Raw genomic sequence first — 20075 nt, 5'->3', positions numbered from 1 at the left:
CTTATATCCACGGTTTAAATAAAATCCAAGTAATTCATTGAGTCTATCTGCCCAACTACCTGCTGAAAACATTTTAATTTTACGAATTTTCTTTAAAACATCACCATAAAAATCGGGATGAGCAATACTATAAGCAATCAGCGATGTAAGACTACTATTGTGCTTTGAAATGAGATGATAATGACCATTAACAAATTTTGAGAAAGTTTTCCTTAATTTATAATATCTGAGACCCTGTTTTAGAAGCTTTTCCATCATTATTTTACTTCGAGAGCTGATTTTTGTTTACATCTGTACAGATTCTAGCAAATCTTATCAACTGTGCAATAAAAACACATAATGATGGTGAACTAGGAACATCTCCATCTACAGAAGTGTAATTAATTATTTTAAAATTAAAATCATCACGTTTATCTTAAAGATTGATACTCAATATAACTTCCCTTACTTCGAGTTGCAGATCTAAATCGGATGCTTTTAAAACGTATGTATTAGATTTATTAAATTGCAATTGTGAAGGGTATATCGACTGAATATTATCTGTAAACAAAATAATGTTATCTAAACTTAGATTATCATCAATATATCTAAAAGTGCTATTGAATTTATCAACAAGAGCGAGATCTCCAGACTTAGATAATTTCAACATATATTCACTTTCATTGCAGCATAAAAAAGGTCAGCAAGTAAAGGATCATAATTGGCACCCATTGGAATTCCAATTGTTTGCTTATATAAACATTTAGCGAATTTTAGAAAATAATTATTGAGTAGAAAATTAAAAACTTCAATGACATCTGTGCATATCCAATAGATATATTTATCTGAGCGATCAATTTAAGTTGAATTCACTTTTTTGTTACAAAATCCCAATGAAACCATATTAAATTCAAATATGCTTTTCTATATTATAAAAACAACTTATACGCAAATGTAATTGTCCCAAAACCTGTTCACTTCCTGAACTTCATTATTGTTTAGATTTTTTGTACAGATGTATAAAACATATGTTGGCAATATTCTTCTGTTGTTAAAAAGAATTATGAAAATATATAAAAAAAAATCTTCTTTCATCTCATGCTTATAATCATCATTTGAAACGACGAGAACTAATAATGGTGTTATAATCAGGTCAAAGTTGTTTATTGAATGAGAAGTTGAAACGCAGTGTTATACTTAAAAATGTTCGGTAATGTTTGTAGTATATGGAAGTGATGGCAAAATTTCAAAAGCGTTGTGTAGACCGAGAAATCCAAGGGGGTGTCCAAAATGGCCACCTTAACATTTCAACTTAGTAAAAATGTGTTGTTTATATATGGTAGTATTCTTTACATAAATAAGGGTAAATTTTTCACATGGTAAATACTTCTCTCATAGTGTACATGCTTCCATACAACATTGGCAACTTCAATAACAATGTATAGTCACTTTAAGGTCAGCGGATGAAAATACCCGCTTTTTCCATATCCTGTTTTCCTTTTTATATTTATTTCGTTTTAGATTGTCTCAAAAAGTGTTGTCAGAATTGAAGATAGTATGTTCCTTCAAAACAAATAATATTAAGGGTATATATTCAAGATTCATTCGAAAAAGCTAACGTTTGATAGCATTAAAGAATGCTTAAGGTTACCGTAAAGTTGTTATTGCTGTAATTGACTTCAAACGTATACATAAATTTAAGCAGGTATCTATTTCACTTCAATGTCAATGTCATTGTAATGTCGAATACAAATAAGGCATATGAACGCAACTACCCAAAGGGGTAAATTTACCCTTTACTCGGGGAAAAACAAATCCCAAGTCTAGTGTTGGTGTAAATTTATTCAATGGGTATTTATGTCATAAAAACATACGACTGAATTGACCCCGAGGGTATAACGATGGCAGGGATTTACAGTGAACAATTGACACATAAAACGGAATAGATGAAGGGAATTGCTATAAGTACAATTTTATTTATTCTGTTAAACCTTTTTGGCATTTCTCGAAAAACTGTATCTACAAAGAAGTGAAATAGCATGTCAATGTCTGAATATACCACTTTATTTTCTATTTAGCTGTATGGTCATTCTTTGATATGCTATCAAAATGGAATGCTAAACTTCCAAATCCATTTAATTATACACTTATCACACTCCTATTTCAGCTGATACGTTGAAAGATATCAAGTTTTACCACATTCTTAATTCTTATTATTTAGTATGAAACGAACGTAAATACGTTTAGATTCAATGTTTTCTGACATTTTTGTTTTGGAAACCACACGTTTCTTAATTTATTTCATTAAACCGCAAAATTATATTGCTTGGTGATAAAGAGTTGTATTTAATGGAGATACTGATATATCACGTTTCCCATTTATGTCCCATCTTCTATTCAACGCAAAATATTTGCATTTTATTATAGAAATTTAATGTTCTCAATTACCATATAAACGCGTCCAAAACTACCCCAGGTGCAAAACACGGCATTAAACGCAACCCATATATTAAGGAAAATACGCAATATCCGTTTCATAATAAACTTAATACTGCCTTTCAGAACAAAGCATTTGAATGTTACTGTCAAAATCATTTGAATGTCAAAATGCAAATAAGACCGAAGAATGCGATTTTTAAAAGTCATAACAAAAATCTCTAGACAGTTTTATTATATTTCATCTCTTTTCCCCATATTAAATGTCAAGTAAACCATAGAATGTCCCTTGCTCAGTGCATCAAGTACTTAACAACCTACCTATACAATATTGTTTCGAGTTTCATGTTAGCTCATCCAGCCAGGCTTTTTTTATGAACACGTCTGACAAGTGTGACTACAGTGAAGCATATTCACAGATAAATAAAATCTCAGAGGGTCTTAACAAAAGTCAGTCCAGTTTTCTATCATTTTAATTGTGACTACAATGAAGCACATTTATGTGCATGTGTATCTTAAATTAGCATCGTCGGTGCCAAATTGACCACATTGTTACAATGAAGGCCATTCAGAGCAAAACAAACTGGGTATTTCAAATAAAGCCTTTTCAGTGCTAAAATGCCTAAATTTGGCAACCATAAGCCCCATTCGGAGCAGAAAAAACCAATGTCAGCCTATCAAGCCGGAAGTATCACTTTCAAGTCTCAGGTGTGTTTCTTTAGCCTAATGTATTAATAGTCTTTTACGAAGCAACCCCGTTACATGTCTTATAAATATTTCGGAAGTCCATTGCGTGCTTCAGACACAATAAGGGTGACATATCGAAAAGACACAATAGGTCCCAAGCAGACCCTCGTATCCCTATGGTGTTTTTAGTCAAGCCGACTCATTATCAAACAAGCACCAAACGTGCTCTTTATAAACCAAGTCAGAGCTCATTCAACCACATGATAGTTACTATCAACCTAAATCTGTAATACAGTCACTACAGACTGATTGTGCCAAACATTAAATGAAGACGCTCTATGAAGCTCTTTCAAGTGCCCAATAAATAATCTATTTGCTATACTGTTGGCCATTTAGTGGAAAGGAATGTTATATAGGTTCCCAAGGCAACTCAGTGTCAAGTAAATCCATATGTTGCTGCAAAAAGTTGACCAATTATCAAACATACCACAGGGGCCTCTTCTATATCAAACAAGATGCAGAAAAATACAACTGCAGCTAAATCAAGTATCACGGTTCAAGCAAACACCAAAGCCGCATTACAACCAGTGTGTTAATAACAGAAGGATTCTTCATATTCCCATCTGAAATTTTTTGACTACATTGAAGCATTTTTACAGATAAAAAAGTTTCAGAGGGCCTTAATAATAGTGAGTCAAATTTACCACGTTGTAACAATGAAGCAAATTCAGAGCCCATTCAGAGCAAAACAACCTTGGTATTTCTAATAAAGTATTTTCAGTGTTAAAAAAGTCTACAAATGGAAACCATAAGCCTCATTCGAAGCAAAACAAAAGCATGTGCTGCTCTAATTTATCACACTCAGTACCAAAGCGACCAAATGTCGGGAGCCATACTGAGACTAAAACCATATATGTGCAGCTCAAATTAAGTGTACCATGTTTCAAAATGTTCACCAAATGTGCACATTTCAACTATATCAAAAACTGTAATAATGTCTAAAAACATCTTAACGTCAACTATTGGACTTTTATTCAAAACAACATGGAGTTATCAAACCGTTTACGAGAAATGAGTCAAATAACATGCACAAAATAAGATAAGCTTATGCATATAAACACTATATTACAATATTTATTTTTTTATGATAAACGTATTTCTTTGTTAGTTTCCAAAAATACTGCAACATGATATCGCTAAATGTAAAACGCGTTATTAAATAAAGTTATGTACATATGTATTATTCGTTTGTTATATTTGATTCATCATAATTTCCCGTTTCTTTCAACACAAACTTTTAGCAGTTTATTAAATATATTCATTGCCATATAGACGCGTACAAAATCCCTTGTGTAAATGATCCGCCTGTGGTAAGTCCCCATAGCCAAATGTTCAGCATATAAAGCATTCTATTTTTTACAGCTTTGACATTACACTTATCACAATATCTATAGTTTGAAAAAAGTGTCATAGTATCTTTGGATATCCTTGATTATTAGCCTTTGACTTACTTTTGAACAGCAACCATATTGGGCCATATGTACAGTTTTGCAATCAAATTTTGATATTGTCTTTTGACCTACTTTCTGAATTTTTATCTATAACAATGAATATGGACCATGTGCACAAGAAGCTCAACCAGAACATAATTATATGAATTCCCTTCTTTCCAATGCTTATCTTTAACAATTTAAAACATGATAATATAAATATATATGTATATGCATATGTTTCTTAGTGTTTTAGTTGTCCTTTTAATAGTTTTATGTCTATTTTGTATAGTTGTTGTATTTGTAATTTATAGCTATTCTTAATTTGACATTGTATAATGCAAATGGCATGTACAGTGTAATAAACCAAAATAAATAGTGACCTTTGATGACCAATGTTTTTTTTTTCCATAAATAAACGGCAACACAATTTAGACCATGCATATGCAAAGTTTTTCCAAGGAATTTGCTGTTCTTGATCGATATCTTCTTACCCTTTGTTATGAATGTTTTAAACTGTACTATTTTGAAGCAGTTTGTGATTGTAGATGTGAAAGTGACTCGCTCATGTTTAAGGGCCAACAATTAGTTTTCATGGTAATGCATCTGAAAACATTTATTTTGGTCATTACATTACTCTATGATATCGAAATTGCAGAAGAAAATACAGTTAAAGAATAAAAAGTATTTTTGTTTCAGTGGGGTTCGAACCCACGCCGGTAGAGTCAAGAAAAAGTAGAAACAGCCGGCTAGTCCACATGGCCAACGGGACTCTAATACAAGTGGTGGATATGTTAACTTGTTAAGGATACATTGATAACATCACGTGATAATGTCAATCAATCAATCACGCAACACACCAGTCGAAATTAATTTTCAATCGTGTTATAAAGGCTAATGAAAATTTGGCCTTCAAAGACCATATCTGAGAAAATGTCAACATTTGCTGAAGGGTTCCAGCTTTTAGTATTTTTGTATTAACACTCCTTATGATTTGCCACACTTAATTTCGTAACTAAAATAGTGCATTTTACAAAGCATAAGAGAGTCACTCTAAAAATCAATTCAAACTACTTTGCAAATATACTTCTTAACTGACTTCGAAGATCCTGCCCAACGCATTTTTTTATAAATCCTACAAATTTGAGCAGAAATATAGTGTGTTTTCCACCCAACACACCTACGCCAACACCCTCACCCTCTTCCCTCACCCTCTTCCCTCACCCTCTCCGTCTCCCTCTCTCTCTCTCTCTCTCTCTCTCTCTCCCTCCCTCCCTCCCTCCCTCCCTCCCTCCCTCCCTCTCTCTCTCTCTCTCTCTCTCTCTCTCTCTCTCTCTCTCTCTCTCTCTCTCTCTCTCTCTCTCTCTCTCTCTCTCTCTCTCTCTCTCTCTCTTAAAAACTTAAACCTATATCAAAGCCATGTCTATTTCACTTCATATTTCATTGTATTGTGCAGTGTCAAAATATAAAATTTCAAAACTGATTTGATTGTTTAACAAGATAAGTCAACGTATTCAAAGGATGAGGATGTCCTTTGTGTTCGAATCGAAAGTCTCGTCTGCTATTCTTGATACTTTGCACTCGAGCTACGACTGATCACACATGTGGAACATGATATATGAGTAGATGAATAAATTTGCATGCATTCAAACAAAACAGATGATGATGACTGGTATTTTGACCGATTTCTAATATGAACAAGATGAAGGGATTGAACATGTATACATTATAAACCTCGTTTAAACATGTTAGAAAATAACGCGTCGTCCTGAAACGTGATTTAACCTGTTTAAAGTAAAGAGAAATGTTGGATTACATTGGCATTTGTTAATGAATGATACAATTAACATTATTGCCCTACCGTGCGTGAAGCTGAATTATTATACCACGAACACCTGAAACCGTCTGAAGTAAAAGGTGAATTCCCTGACTCGTTGATGCTTCAGAGGAGAATTTATGATAGTACTGATTTAACTTACTTTGTCTGGTTGTTATATGATACCGCACTGTTATTGATAGATGACATAGTATAGCTCAATACAGCTCAAAACAAAATCAACACGGTCAGTATTGATATTCTTATTAAAGAACTAATTTAAAATTGGTTGTTCTTTGTGCCCCTAAAAGGGGTTTATTTCTTTAACTTTCGACTTCCGGGCTTGTCGAGGTAGTTTCTATTGTATTTTTGGTGAATGTTTGTGTTTCAAGCTGAAAACTGTTCTCTCACAGATTTACCGTTTTGACATTTTTTTTAAAACAAATAGTCTTGGAATGAGCCATTTTTTTGTAAATATCTGCAAACTAGTCATATAAGACTGCTGACAAAAGCTCATAACGCAGATTTTCATATTTCCGATAAATTAATGTTTTGTGGCTAAAAGCGTACTAACGGTTTAAGTATAAAATATCAAATTTTGAACTTGGAACATGGAAATCTGCGATCTGATTTTTGTCAGCAGTCTCATATCACTGGTTTCATGCATTTTCGCATAAATTGGCTCGTTCCATAAAAAGAAATAAAAAAAAGTTGTCAAAACGTTCAATTTGTGAGAGTGCAGCTTTAAAATCTAGATGCCTGATTTAATTCGACTAGGGACTGCTTCAGAAGGACCAGTTACGGAGTAATTAAACCCGGGGATTTGCTAACTTACGGTAGAGCGATCTAGAGGTGTTCAAGTTTCTTGACGCGGATCACACTAGTTTCCAGATTCCAATCTTTACCAGTTTTTTATGAAATAAAGTCGTTATGTTGGTCAGGTATGCACGAATTACATTGAAATAGTATATTACTATTGACGGAGTTATAATCTTTCTTCTCAGTATGTTAGATGTTCGAAGGTTGCTGTAACTTTTTAATATCTCAAGTATCTATTTTTATACGGGTTATAATATTCAATATTGCCTTTAAATATTCGTCGTAAGGCACCGTTTCGATAGTTTTCGAGAAGTCAGATATGATAATCTTTATTAAATCGTTTATCAATATAAGTAAATGTGTTTCACAATTGTCTCATGAAAGGAAGCCATGGTTCAGGCTTGTTAAACTATTGTATTTATCCCCGTGGTTAAGGAGATGTTTGCATATAATATGTTCCAGAGGTTAACAAGTCACGGTTTGAAAGTAAACTAGTTGCTAAGTTTCAGATTGATGGACGCCACCCCGTACATAGGCGCAACGTGGACCGTTGTACAAATTCTCAGGTAAGGTGCCAGTATCTATTGAAGTTTGAAAAATTAAAGTCCTGCTTCGTGACCGTTGTTTAGAACAATTCATCAGTATTATGATTCTGATTATATCTGGCCCAACTACATTTAACGATTCAATACTGTTTATTAGTTTCTCATTTGTTGATGATGTTATTAAAACTCTTGGAAGCACATGTACATTCTGTTTACTAGAAGAATTGGTCCATTGAGTGAAAACTGAGAAAAAAAAATTAAGGGTTTTTCTGGTGTGTTCGATTTGATGCATCTCCAAAACGGTTTGCTATTACTTTGTTCTAGGCCTGTTTGGAGGGTATTTTGCAATTTATTTATTTTAGTTGTATTGAATTACCGTTTTAAGAAAAAAAAATGAAGACATTCTTAAGCTCCTGTACCGACTTTTGCAGGTTTACCACTTCAGAAATGAGTAGTCACGTTGTTTGTATATATTATTGCAGATCGCATAGATATATTGTACCGCTGCTGTATTTAAAGTATATATGAGGCTGATATCCGTGTATATTATCCCTGCACAATGAATAATATGTTTTAGGGTGATATACGAGTATGTGTATATTTGCCCTGGTAGATAAATATTAAAATATAGGTTGATGTCCAAAGATTTAAATATTTTCTCTGGTCTCTGATTATTCTATTTAGAGTCTATGTCCGAGTCTGTGACTAACATAACACGATTAATAATAATCGAGATACTTGTTCAATATGTTACTATATATTGTCCGTTACAATAGCTCAAGTTATATGTTTTGTAGACCACGCTAATTCCCAGCCTATTAATAGGTTAATCGGATAACCCTTCGGAAATTTGGCTTTAATATATACTAATTAAAAAATGGGACCTTTAAACAGACATATAAGGAAAGAAATATCTGAAGAGATTAGGCGTACTACTTTTAGGGTGATACACAAAGTCTTTATTGGTCCTAAACATTATTGCCCTCTGGATTTTGTTATCATCAATGAGATCTCAGAGAAATAAATAGTGATTAGTCAAAGCAGAAGCAGCACAGCCCATTTCCTTTGAACCCAAACCTAAATGGCAATTAGCCAGTCCACATTACACACGCAATTTTGCACCAGTTGCTTATACGTTTGGGATTAACAATCCAACTATTATTTAAAAAGGCTTTGAAAGAAGCCTTAGACTAGATAATTACAAGATGTCGTTTAACATTGAACGAACATGATTTCCGGAACTTGACGGAAGGTAAATTGAAGTTGTTTTAATATTTTCCATAGTTACGGAATTGGAATTAGCTTTAAACATATTATTCCTCCATTATACTAAGACAAAAATATACATACTTACATTTTTACAGAATCACGTTATCTAAATGAAACACTTGAATCGTTCACTAGCCGACATTTCTCATTATTCAGATACTTCCGTGTACATCGTAGCTGCTTAGCCATCTCCGGTAAGATTTTGCTTTTATATAACGCAATGATGTAACCGAGATCTCGTAAACACTTGAAGTCCATGCATTAAGTTACAAACTACTAAATAGAGCGTTTCAAATTTTATTGAAATCTAAATATTGTCAGGGTCACATTTATTTGTTGTAATACATGTAATTACGTACCTTTCTTTTTCTTTGGATTGGAATGTTTTAACTGCTGGAAGGTCAATAACAATTTCCAACATTTCAACTTGGACAGGAATGGAAATAGTTCGTCTTATATTAAGGGGTAAAAATGTCGGTAAGGGGTATACAATTGAAGAGATATCGAAATTGCAGGATCGAAATGTCTTAGTGGTAAAAACCGAGGGCTTTGCGCAAGACTGTTGTTTGAAACACATTGTATATCTTTATTGAGCTACAACCGTCTTTTGATAAGTCTGCGAAATGACCAGAGGTGGAAAAAGGAAAGGTATGTGGTCGAATTGACGGATACCCGGAAAAGTTTTCAGGAACTTGAACCACAAATAGAATAGTTCTCTATTAGCGTCATAAACGTTAATGTTAAAGCCTAGTGCCTGTTGATCTCATGCAAGTATTGTATGTTTTGAAAGGGTATTACCTACCGATTACTAGCATGTAAAATGAACTGCCTTTAAGAACCACCATTCATACATTTATTGCAATGTGTATGTATGATCTTATCGTAACTAAAATCAGGCAGGCGTAAATGCCATATTTTGCAATCTTTGAAAGCCAAGAATAATTTGGTTGTTTTATCATTTCGGTAAAATGTTACATTTCAATTTTTAAACACAACATCCTTTTATACAATACCAAAATGGTATAGGGTCACCGGGCATTTGAGGGTACAAAACCTTGAAACATCACTGAAGTAGTGTGACAAACTATCCGGCAGCATATACAATTCTTTATTATCAATTATATATTGGCGTGTTCTTATCTTGTAATAAACATCTAATATGTATAAACATTCAATCAGTATACATCTAGTATAATATTTTCTTCAACGAGTTTTGTCGAATTGATTTTTTTGCAGTAGAGGCAAACGAAACGCATTTTGGAATTAAAATGCACATAATTTTAAATAAAATTACTAGTTCATGTAACATTATATGAGTCGTTTTACATATTGTGTTATTGTAGACAGATACTAGCGTGAGAACATTGGTATGGTAGGTGTAATAACATTACCTTAATGTGCTTTTTGATTTGTATTTAAAATGTATTCTCTTCGGGTTCTCATAAATCCCAATTTGTGGACTTGGAAGAGTTATGGTGATAAGGCTGTTAATGTTCAATATGAAACAATGTCCGTAGTCGAACACTGTAGAATTCGGCTATATGGTATCAAACACCAAGTACCCAGTTCCACCCATGTTATCTTTATAATAGCTATTATGCACCAATGGCCAGAAAAAACACAAACTCCCAACAAAGTTTACATGTTCTCTGCAAAGCATATTAATATACATCTATTGATCAAAGTTTAGTTACGCGTCGTTGTCCAAGTCGTCGTTTATATTGGCACACTTCCGTGTCAATTAACTCCAGCATATCTGATCTTATCCTTACTAAACTTAGTAAATTCTAGATAACACAGAGACTTGAAATTATGATGCAAATCCCAACAGCTGCCCCTGGCTTACTTTAAATAGTTGCCTGTGGCATCATTTGGGTAAAATTAGACTTGACACCGAAAATGAAAAGAAGAACATTTAATTGGGTGCTTATCACGTCATGGGACACAATACAACTATTAATCGTGATTTATCGACGATATTATACCATATTATAAAAGCTAATATTCCACTAGGGTTATATATTGGGCAAGAGAAGAAATTTTCCAAAACACAATTCGTTATGAATCAGATAAACGTCCAGTTCAGACATGAATTTTATAGATAATATACTAATTCCAAGCATATCGCATTATCGTCTAAATTTCGCCATTACAAAAGACCGATCGTGTGCATATGTTTAGTCGGCTACACATTATTGTTTGGGCAGAACGCAGTGATATGCTTACGATTGGTTTATTAGATATAACATTCATGTCTGAACTGGATGTTTATCTTTTTCATGACGAATTGTGTTTTGGAAAGTTTCTTCTGTTGTCAATTATATAACCCTAGTTGAGTTTTTGCTTTTTACCTCTCCATTCTAAGACCAGTCGTAGAGCTATCATACACATCCTCATCGGGACCAATTTGGTTTAAAATAAACAGAACATAATGTACCGTCTGGTAATGACCTTCTTAATTGCAGCGATAGCAAAAGATACCGTTCAGGAATAGTTTTGAAGGATTTTACCCTGCTTTTGCCTTGTCTATTTCTGCAGCATATCTATTGCGACATTCCGTGGACCAAAGCGCTGTTTGTATGTTGTTGTACGTCGTCTTTGATTCAGCTTCTGCATGTTGGATGTAAACCTTGCCTCTCAGTGTCCATGGACGTGAGCGTTAAAACCAAAAGGCTGGCATCTGAGGCTGAACATATGTTTGTGTCATTTGTGCTGTTGAAAATGACTTCAGTGATCCTGTTACATCTCTCAAATTGTTATTCAATGAGGAGACAAAATGGTTATTTCGACAATTCATTTCGTGAATATGCTCCCATTTTGGACCATCATATGAGCTTTTGTGCATAAAAGTCATTGTTCAATTTTTACAACAATTTGATCAAGTTCTTATCCTCAAACTGTTTTTTAAACTTGTCTCAGACTTTTCCATAGCATATCATACACATCTTCTCTTTTCACAATTGTTTTCTCTACTGCCTTGGCAAAAAATCCTCCAGTCAGCAAGACAATGCCATCACATCTTAGTCGTCTCTCTGATGAGATTGCATAAACTCTGCTAACATAGAGCCTTTATGATCTGCAACACCATGTATACTTTTTCATTTTTTTAACACTACCTGTAACACCAATTCTTTTTTTAACCTCGCATCAGACCTCTTCCTCCATAATTATACTGATAATCATGGTCACAATCAGCATTCATGAACAAAATCATAATTTCGAAGTAAACAAGGCCATACAAATGACAATATTTAAGCGTTTGTTACCTTTTTGTCACGTAAGAGCGTATGATTACTTTTTAGGAAGTACAGAAACTATGAATTTGTTGTCTTAAACGGCTGGAAAATTTTAAACAAACAAGAGGGCAATGATGGTCCAAAATCACTCACATGATTGAATTGTTTTTTTATGAGAATGAATAGATTTATTTGTTTATGGTAATGAAACTAGGGATTAAATTTTGATTGATTATTGTCAAATGTTGTAGTTTTTCAGGTCATCCAAGCACAACATTGATATTTGTTTTCAAAACTGTACCCTTGGCCCAAATATAATGGCTGTAGCTTCTAACGTAAGATAGAAGGTTAACATGTCACAGTCAAAGTCATCCAAGCACAGTATTTATATGTTTTCAAAAGAGTGAATATGGGCGAAATTTTATTGGTCATTATGCAGTTTCATGAATAAGAAAGTTAGTCAAAATATCACCGTATAGCTCATCTGATACAGCATTCATATTTGTTTGCAATACTTCACACATGGTCTTAATTTCATCGCCGTAGCTTCAAAGATAAGAGAGAATGTCAAATGGCACACTATTGATATTTGTTTAAAAAATGTACACATAGGCCAGGTTGTATTATGGCAGCTTAGAAAATAAGAAAATAGGTAGAAAGGTCACAGTTTAAAAAAATGTCGATCGAAAAGCGATCAAAATTGGTCGAAATAAATCAAAGAATTGATCATCAATACAAATGGCGCATCAATTATATAAGATAGTGATCAGGTTTTTATTATTCTCGGACTTCGTTACTATTAAATAAACATGTGTCTAAGAAGAGAAACTTGTCAACGGGGGGTTAATGCAAAAATGCGATAAATGTCAGTAAAGTTTGTATTTCCCACCGTGAATCAACGTGTTCATGGTTAATTATCTCAATAGGTAATTTTATGTTCAATCAATCATGTAAAGCACGTGTACATTTAAAAAGACAAAAACACCATTTTAACAAACAGTAATAACAGTGTAATAAAGGAGCCATCAACATCAAGGGTCTAGGCTTAGCGGTTTCAAACAGGAAGATTTTCTTATCGAAATAGGTCAGAAACTTGTGACCCACGAGACGAGACCAGCTTGGCCCCAAGGACACGATTTGAACCAACTTGATAGAGAAATTCTAAATGAAGCCACATTCAAAACATCATGGGTCGGTGCCTAGCGCTTTTATACACGAGCATTTTCAAATTTTCCCTAAATTCTACAGGAAACTTCTGAACCAATATCGTCCCTAGCGGTATATTCGAACAATTCGGGCATAATTTGAACAAATGTATTGGAAGGCAACTGTACGATGCTACATACAATCTATCAAGTGTTTTGGCCAAGCAGTTTTAGACATGAACATTTTCAAAGATTTTGCTATATATGTATGTCAGAAACATAAGACCCCGGGACAGGGCCAGTTTTTACCCTGGGGACGTTTGTACAATCTTGAACAATCTTGGTCAAAAACCACTAGACATATCACACCAATGGAATTCATTTTTTAAATATTTCTTTGAAGGGGCACCATCCAAGGAACATCCCGGTGATGTAAACAAAATAAATAAAACATTTAGTTCCATCAGTGCATTCATACAATATATAAATAAATACAGGAAAAAATAACGGTCGAATTCAAGACATTATAGAGTCACGTGATGACGTATTTCAGGAGTTTCGAGAACAAACTGTTGACAAACAAGGGGTACCCATTCGCGAGCAGGCTAAGATTTACAAACAATCTACAGTTTTTGAAACAAAACAAAAATAACAACAAATATTTTGCTTTGAACTATAAAATATGTCAAATTCTACATCATAATAGTCGATTGTGTTGACACATGACTTAGAATATTTGCTTGTTTAAGAAAAGATATTTATTGTAACATCAAAGAACATTCGCATTTAAATATAAAGATGTTTTTCTTATACCTGAAGCACACTGTTATTACTAGAAAAATCGTGAGCACACATAAGATGTACATGAAAGTAATCAAAATGAACATTATTAATGGCATGCAAGGAATAATACATCGGATTCGAATGCATGTATCGACTAAATGTCATCATTTTTCAACGTATGACTACCCTGTGAAATGTAAGTTTTAAATAATAGTTTGCTTATATGTTCAGCTTTCCTTGCCATTAAAACAACATTGACTTTCGATTTGTAATAAAACATTGTGCAGAACATTGTGGGTTGTGGTGATAGAATGGGCGTGAGCTAGGCGCCCAGCCATCTATATCAGTTGATTGCCATGCATGCCTTTGTTTCAACATTATTGAGTTCGGGTGCAAACTAAACTTTTTGTGTAACCAGTTCTGTGGGTTTGGGGGACTAGCCACCCAGTTAGTTCAATTGGTAATGTAACATACACAGTGCGTGGTAATGCGGCCAAATTGAAGAGTAAGCGAAGTTAGCAAAATTTGACTTGTCTTCAAATCGTATTTGGTCACGGCAGATCATGCTCCACATGGAACTCACCTTTCTTCATAGGCTTTGGCTAAACCACTCATTTAAAGTGTCCATACATTTGTGAAAAAAGCCTAAAACACAATATTTAGTCAGGTAACTAAGCTTTTCGGCAATGTATACCAGACCTTGCCACATTTTTTAATAAGACTTAACAAGATACCCATTTTGAATAATAACTTATATAATTTTTCAAATATTTTTGATAACTGTTTACACATAATGAATCGTTTTAATGTCTGACTTTATAAAATGCAAGTAAGTGCAATTCCAGACACTTTCAGTTTTGATGTCCCTTAATTTGTGTTAAATTTAAGCCAAACAATAACTGAGCCATCACTATGCAGTCCTTCTGTGCCAAGCCATTCTTAGTGGATTTAGTAGCTTCGGAGACTTAACAATTTTTCTCATGTTCAACCCCCATTCATGACTTAAATCTTCATAAATTCCCAATAAAAGAACTAAAGAATAACTATAAGTCAGAGTTGTAGATCTTTCTATGCAATATTTCGTCTAAATATATTAGACATAGTTGTAGACCTGTATCTTCATATTGAAGCTAACAATAAATTTGGAAGCTGCACGCTAATTTACAAGTTAAATATTAAGTGATATAAAAGGCTTATCATTCCAAGGTGGTTACCCCAAAAACCGAAATATTAAGGCCATTTTTACTACCAGTCGATGGGTCGTATTTGCTGTTTAGTCACTAGTTCAATGTTTCTTTGGCAATGAACTTGTGCCTCTTTGAGTACTCGGCTTGACCTTATGTTTTTTCTTTCATTGTTATAATGTTTATTTTGCACACAACAATGATGTTGACACTACTACTATGAAAAGCATGATAATGATAAAGACATTTTCTTCAAACAAAAGCAAGATAATTCAAAATAATAATTATTACATCATTTTAAAAAATAAATCCATAATCAATGAAATAAAAAATGTGTCAGTAATAGTTTTGTTAGGCAACTAGCATTATGATGTTTAATGATTTATTAGTGAGAGAGCTATATTTAGTAAACTGACTAATCCAATTGTGCAAACATTGCACCCCAGGTCCGGGGAATAACGGGAACTTAGACTTTCGGTCCAGCCATAGCCAGGTAAGATCCCCACCTGCGGGCACACACTGCTGGCAAAATTCCCTCCAAATGCCCCCGCACCCTTGGGACTGGGGACATCCTAGGTAAGACACTTTCACCGCTATTTACAAAACTACTATATTCACTCAGGATACGGGGCAAGCTAGAAGGTAAAAACACAGCCGATTCCCCCTGCTATCTCTGGTATAACCCCAGACCTGTGGGGGTGGTGAAGGTCGTGGTTACAATTGTCTTGTGAATAACAATATCATACTCACCATTTGACATTGATGAATAAATATGTTTTATTATGTCACTGACAGTCAAATATTACATTTGGACAAGATATATTTTTAAGCACGGACAAATAAACCATCTGTAGTTGTTTAAACATATCTTATTATAAATAACGATTAATGAAGTTAATCTATACTGAGTTAAGAAAATCTATCATATTATCAATCTGTCAGTCAGTCAGATTCAGACTGTTTGTGTTCTTAATATTTGCCACTGAACACTGGAGATCCAGAATTAATTTTTACTATCTCAGTATCTGTCAAATGGAAGCAGACTTACCACACCCACTAAAAATTAATGACATGTACATTTAGTTCGTCATTAGGGTCCTATTTACACCATTCTTACATTAAAGAAAAACATTTTAAGAATTAAAATAAGATTTTAACCAAAAAGAAGAGGTAAGAGTTAGTCCCTCATTCTGTTTTTGGTCTAACATATCGCTTTGATATTTGAACATAGCCTTGGTCGACCATGATAGACTATTTTCTAATAACCAGTGTTATTTCCGAGGTCAATTGTGATTGATACTGGCCGAGGTGTTCCGATTGACTGAGGACTATGCCTCAGTTTGTTTGACTGGAATGATGAACTGGTTTGATTGTAATGTTCGTTTATTAATCTATTTTTCCCGTTATTTTAATTGGAGACAGCGGCATTAAAAAGTTGGAAATTATATGTTTTAAAATAATTATAATAATATTTGTAATAATAATAATAGTAATAATAATAATAATGTCCTTTTCCCAGTATCTTTGTACCGCGGGGCTACCGATGGGATTGGCACACGGGGACCTTACCCAAGTGTGTTTTTTGATATGTATAAAGGGCCGATATGTGGCACATTGTATGAATTTCATCCCATGTAAACCATCCTGAGGGGCCGCCCCAGGTTTATCGATGCATAATATTATTGGTGAGATGGAAATAATATTTTTAACAATAGTTTTGATACCGCTGTATGACCAGGCAAACAAGGGTGAATAATGTAAACAGGAAATTTGAAACTAAGGAAGTGTTTGCTCCTCCTGGGTGAATTTAAAAGATACACTAAAACCGCTGGCGGCTCTTAATCATAAGTTGGCATGAACAAGGACTTTACGTATGATAACAAAAATAAAAGTAATGATAACAATAAGGACAGAAAATGGTACGTAAGTGTGTTATTCTACGGGGTTGGCTTCGTTCAGTACTATTAAGTATTCCTCGCTCCGGATGGGAGAGAAGAACGAGTTTGTTAATTTCACATGAATTGCCTCCCCATAAATACTCTCCCCATTATGTAGGACTCCTATTAATGTTAGTTATGCACTGAAATAGGAACCGGAAGTATTACTTTAATAACGGATTTATCAGTTATCCATTACGGTTTTATTACAGCCTGGATTGTTAAGTATAATACGGGTATGTAAACACATGTTGATATATTGATTGATTGATTGGTATTTAAACCGCAACAGGACAGAATTCAAATTCAATCAATGAAAGGCACGTGACTAATCGAATGTTCCCACGGTAGTATTTTATAGTAAACAAAATCTTATAGGATTTAAATTCAGTCAATGAAAGTCACGTGGCCAATGAAATGTTCCCACGGTGATTGTATTTTATAGTAAACACAATCTTAAAGAATGATTTAATATAGTTATAATTTAATTAATAGCATGAGCCACTCCAGTTTTGATTTTAATCTTATTTATTACAATTCTTAACTATGTAAAGCATGGCTGAAGATTCACCGAGACCCTATCAAATATATTATTGTATGTTTTAGTCCGCCATTCGTCTGGGACGTGTCGACAGGCTAGTGCAAAGACATCTGTGATGGCAACATACGTTTAAGACCTGTAAAAGGCTAGTGGAAAAATCTCTGTGTGTGCAATATGGACCGGACCATTCACCTCCACATCCCTGAGACAATCCTTGGCCAACCCATGAACCACTTCATTCCCCTACCAGCCGACGTGGGACCCATACCACGGTAACCGTTTAGTTGTTCTCCAGACACTTATTATTCAGTTCCAAAATATCTTTAATTAAATCGGGTCTGGATCTCTGTCTCTTTTTTCTATAGACTGCAATGATGATAACGAGTCTGAGAGGCAGTATGTATGGACTTGTTACTGATTACCTAGTCCAATGCATCTTAAATATAAATAGCCAAGAGTTCTGCCGGAAAGATAGGGATGTGATTGCTACGTCTTTGAGTGTTTTAGATAGTTTTGGATGGAATAGAAAAGGCACATGCAACTATGTCAGAGTATGGGTTTTTAGACCCGTCAGTGTATATTTTTAGATGCTCAGCATAAGTTTTATCAATATGAGAAATAATTTCATCCTTGACGAGTTGCGGAAAATCTGATTTTGTTAGATTCGTTAGCGATAGAGATGTCGACTGAAGGATCTTGAGAGGAACCATAGACGGCGTCAGGTCTGATAATGTTACATCTCTGGTCCTGGCCCCATCAAAAATGCTATATGTTTGTAGGGACCAAAGGGCACAGGTCTGAGCTTACCGTTAAATATCAAAATAATATTTATACATGATTTTGATACTAAAGTAAGAAAAAGAAACAGTTAAGGTATACATAACAAACTTTTAGTATTGAAAGTAGTTACAACACATACCCAATAAGAATTGAGCATTGGCCATTGCAAGCGCCCATTTCTAGTCCCAATATCTGACCTAGCACCCTGTCCTTTCCAACTCCTTGCTGTAGCACTGTGTATTTAGTTTTGATGAAGTAGCCGGGTCCAAAAACTTACAGGGTTGCCTATTTTCCGGGACTGTACCCTAGCCCAGTAGTTAAGGTAGCACACCCCTTATGAAAACCTCCACATAAAACTCTTCAATTTTAATTCTTTAGCCTATGTTGTTAAGCACAGGGCTATAAATCTTTTGAGGGTTTCATGGTAGCTTTTTTGAATCCATCCAGAAGCATTTTTCTTTTGTTCTTATAATTTTTCATAAGCTAACATTTTTACAGACGTTTTTACAGTATTTTCATTAAAAGTAATAGTTTTCATTTTTTACACACAAACATAGCTTCTTTATAGATTTTCGTACTTGCAGTCACGGCTGAAAAAAGGTGGTGTGAATTTCTAACCTTCATTGTAACGGCAATTAATGTGCCGCTATTATATTTGTTCTTCGGTTTTTAATCCAAAATACCCGTTACAAAGTAAAACTTTACATAATATATAATGCGTTCTCGTAAGATTTGTTACCCACAATTTTAGCACACATTTGAGTGGCATGTTGCCAAAAAGGAGATGTTGTGACCTGAACCGGTATACTGGTATACATTTAAATAATCACTAAGAGTTCCCTTAAAATCTCGCACAATTGAACTCATTTAAGATTCCTGCTGATCATAGTATGACTCCAAAAAGAAGGGACCGTCAATTTCATTGAAGAAGACCATGGGTCTTATTTGAGAAGCTGAGGCTGTGTGACACCAGAAGGCTAGTTACGAATATGTAACGGACACTTAAAACTTTTCTATACACATTTAATAAGGGTCGCACTGGGGTTAGGAAAAGGTGGTTAGGGCATGGCCAAGGAATAAAGAAAGTTGGGTTGTTGGTACGATAAAAAGATGCCGTTGTGACTCGAAAAAAAACAGGAATTTGCATGTACGAGTCTCTAAGGGCTCTCCCCTGGCAGTACCCAACGTCTAGGCCATCTTTCTGGGTAAAACAACTATATTGACCTACTTTGGGTGACTGGATAGACCAGAAGGAGGTGATTCTGGTATATAAGGGGCATACAGTGCTATCACCTTTCACCGCCCTATCACTATCTTTGGGTCAGCTTGACCAAAATCGACCCTCAACGTTTAGGGCCAACGGTTTCGGTAAAACAAGCATATGGACCTTCTTTGGTTGGCTGTTACAACCAAAAGGAGACAATGTGA

General features: G+C 34.4%; 1 protein-coding gene across 2 annotated transcripts in view; it reads right to left on the bottom strand.

Annotated features, from left to right (window-relative positions):
* The window catches only part of LOC128222914 (uncharacterized), a 76440-nt gene extending 67222 nt beyond the window's left edge, over positions 1 to 9218 (bottom strand). Inside the window, exon 1 of one of the 2 annotated variants that reach the window (XM_052932091.1) lies at positions 9127 to 9218. The gene's annotated coding sequence lies outside the window, so the exon portion shown is untranslated. Of the gene's footprint in view, positions 1 to 9122 lie in introns of both variants that reach the window. The other variant, XM_052932092.1, reaches the window with a different exon arrangement.
* Positions 9219 to 20075: the final 10857 nt, after the last annotated feature.

Source organism: Mya arenaria, chromosome 17 (genome assembly GCF_026914265.1).
Source record: "Mya arenaria isolate MELC-2E11 chromosome 17, ASM2691426v1".
NCBI lineage: Eukaryota > Metazoa > Mollusca > Bivalvia > Myida > Myidae > Mya > Mya arenaria.
This window is presented reverse-complemented; position numbering and strand designations above follow the sequence as displayed.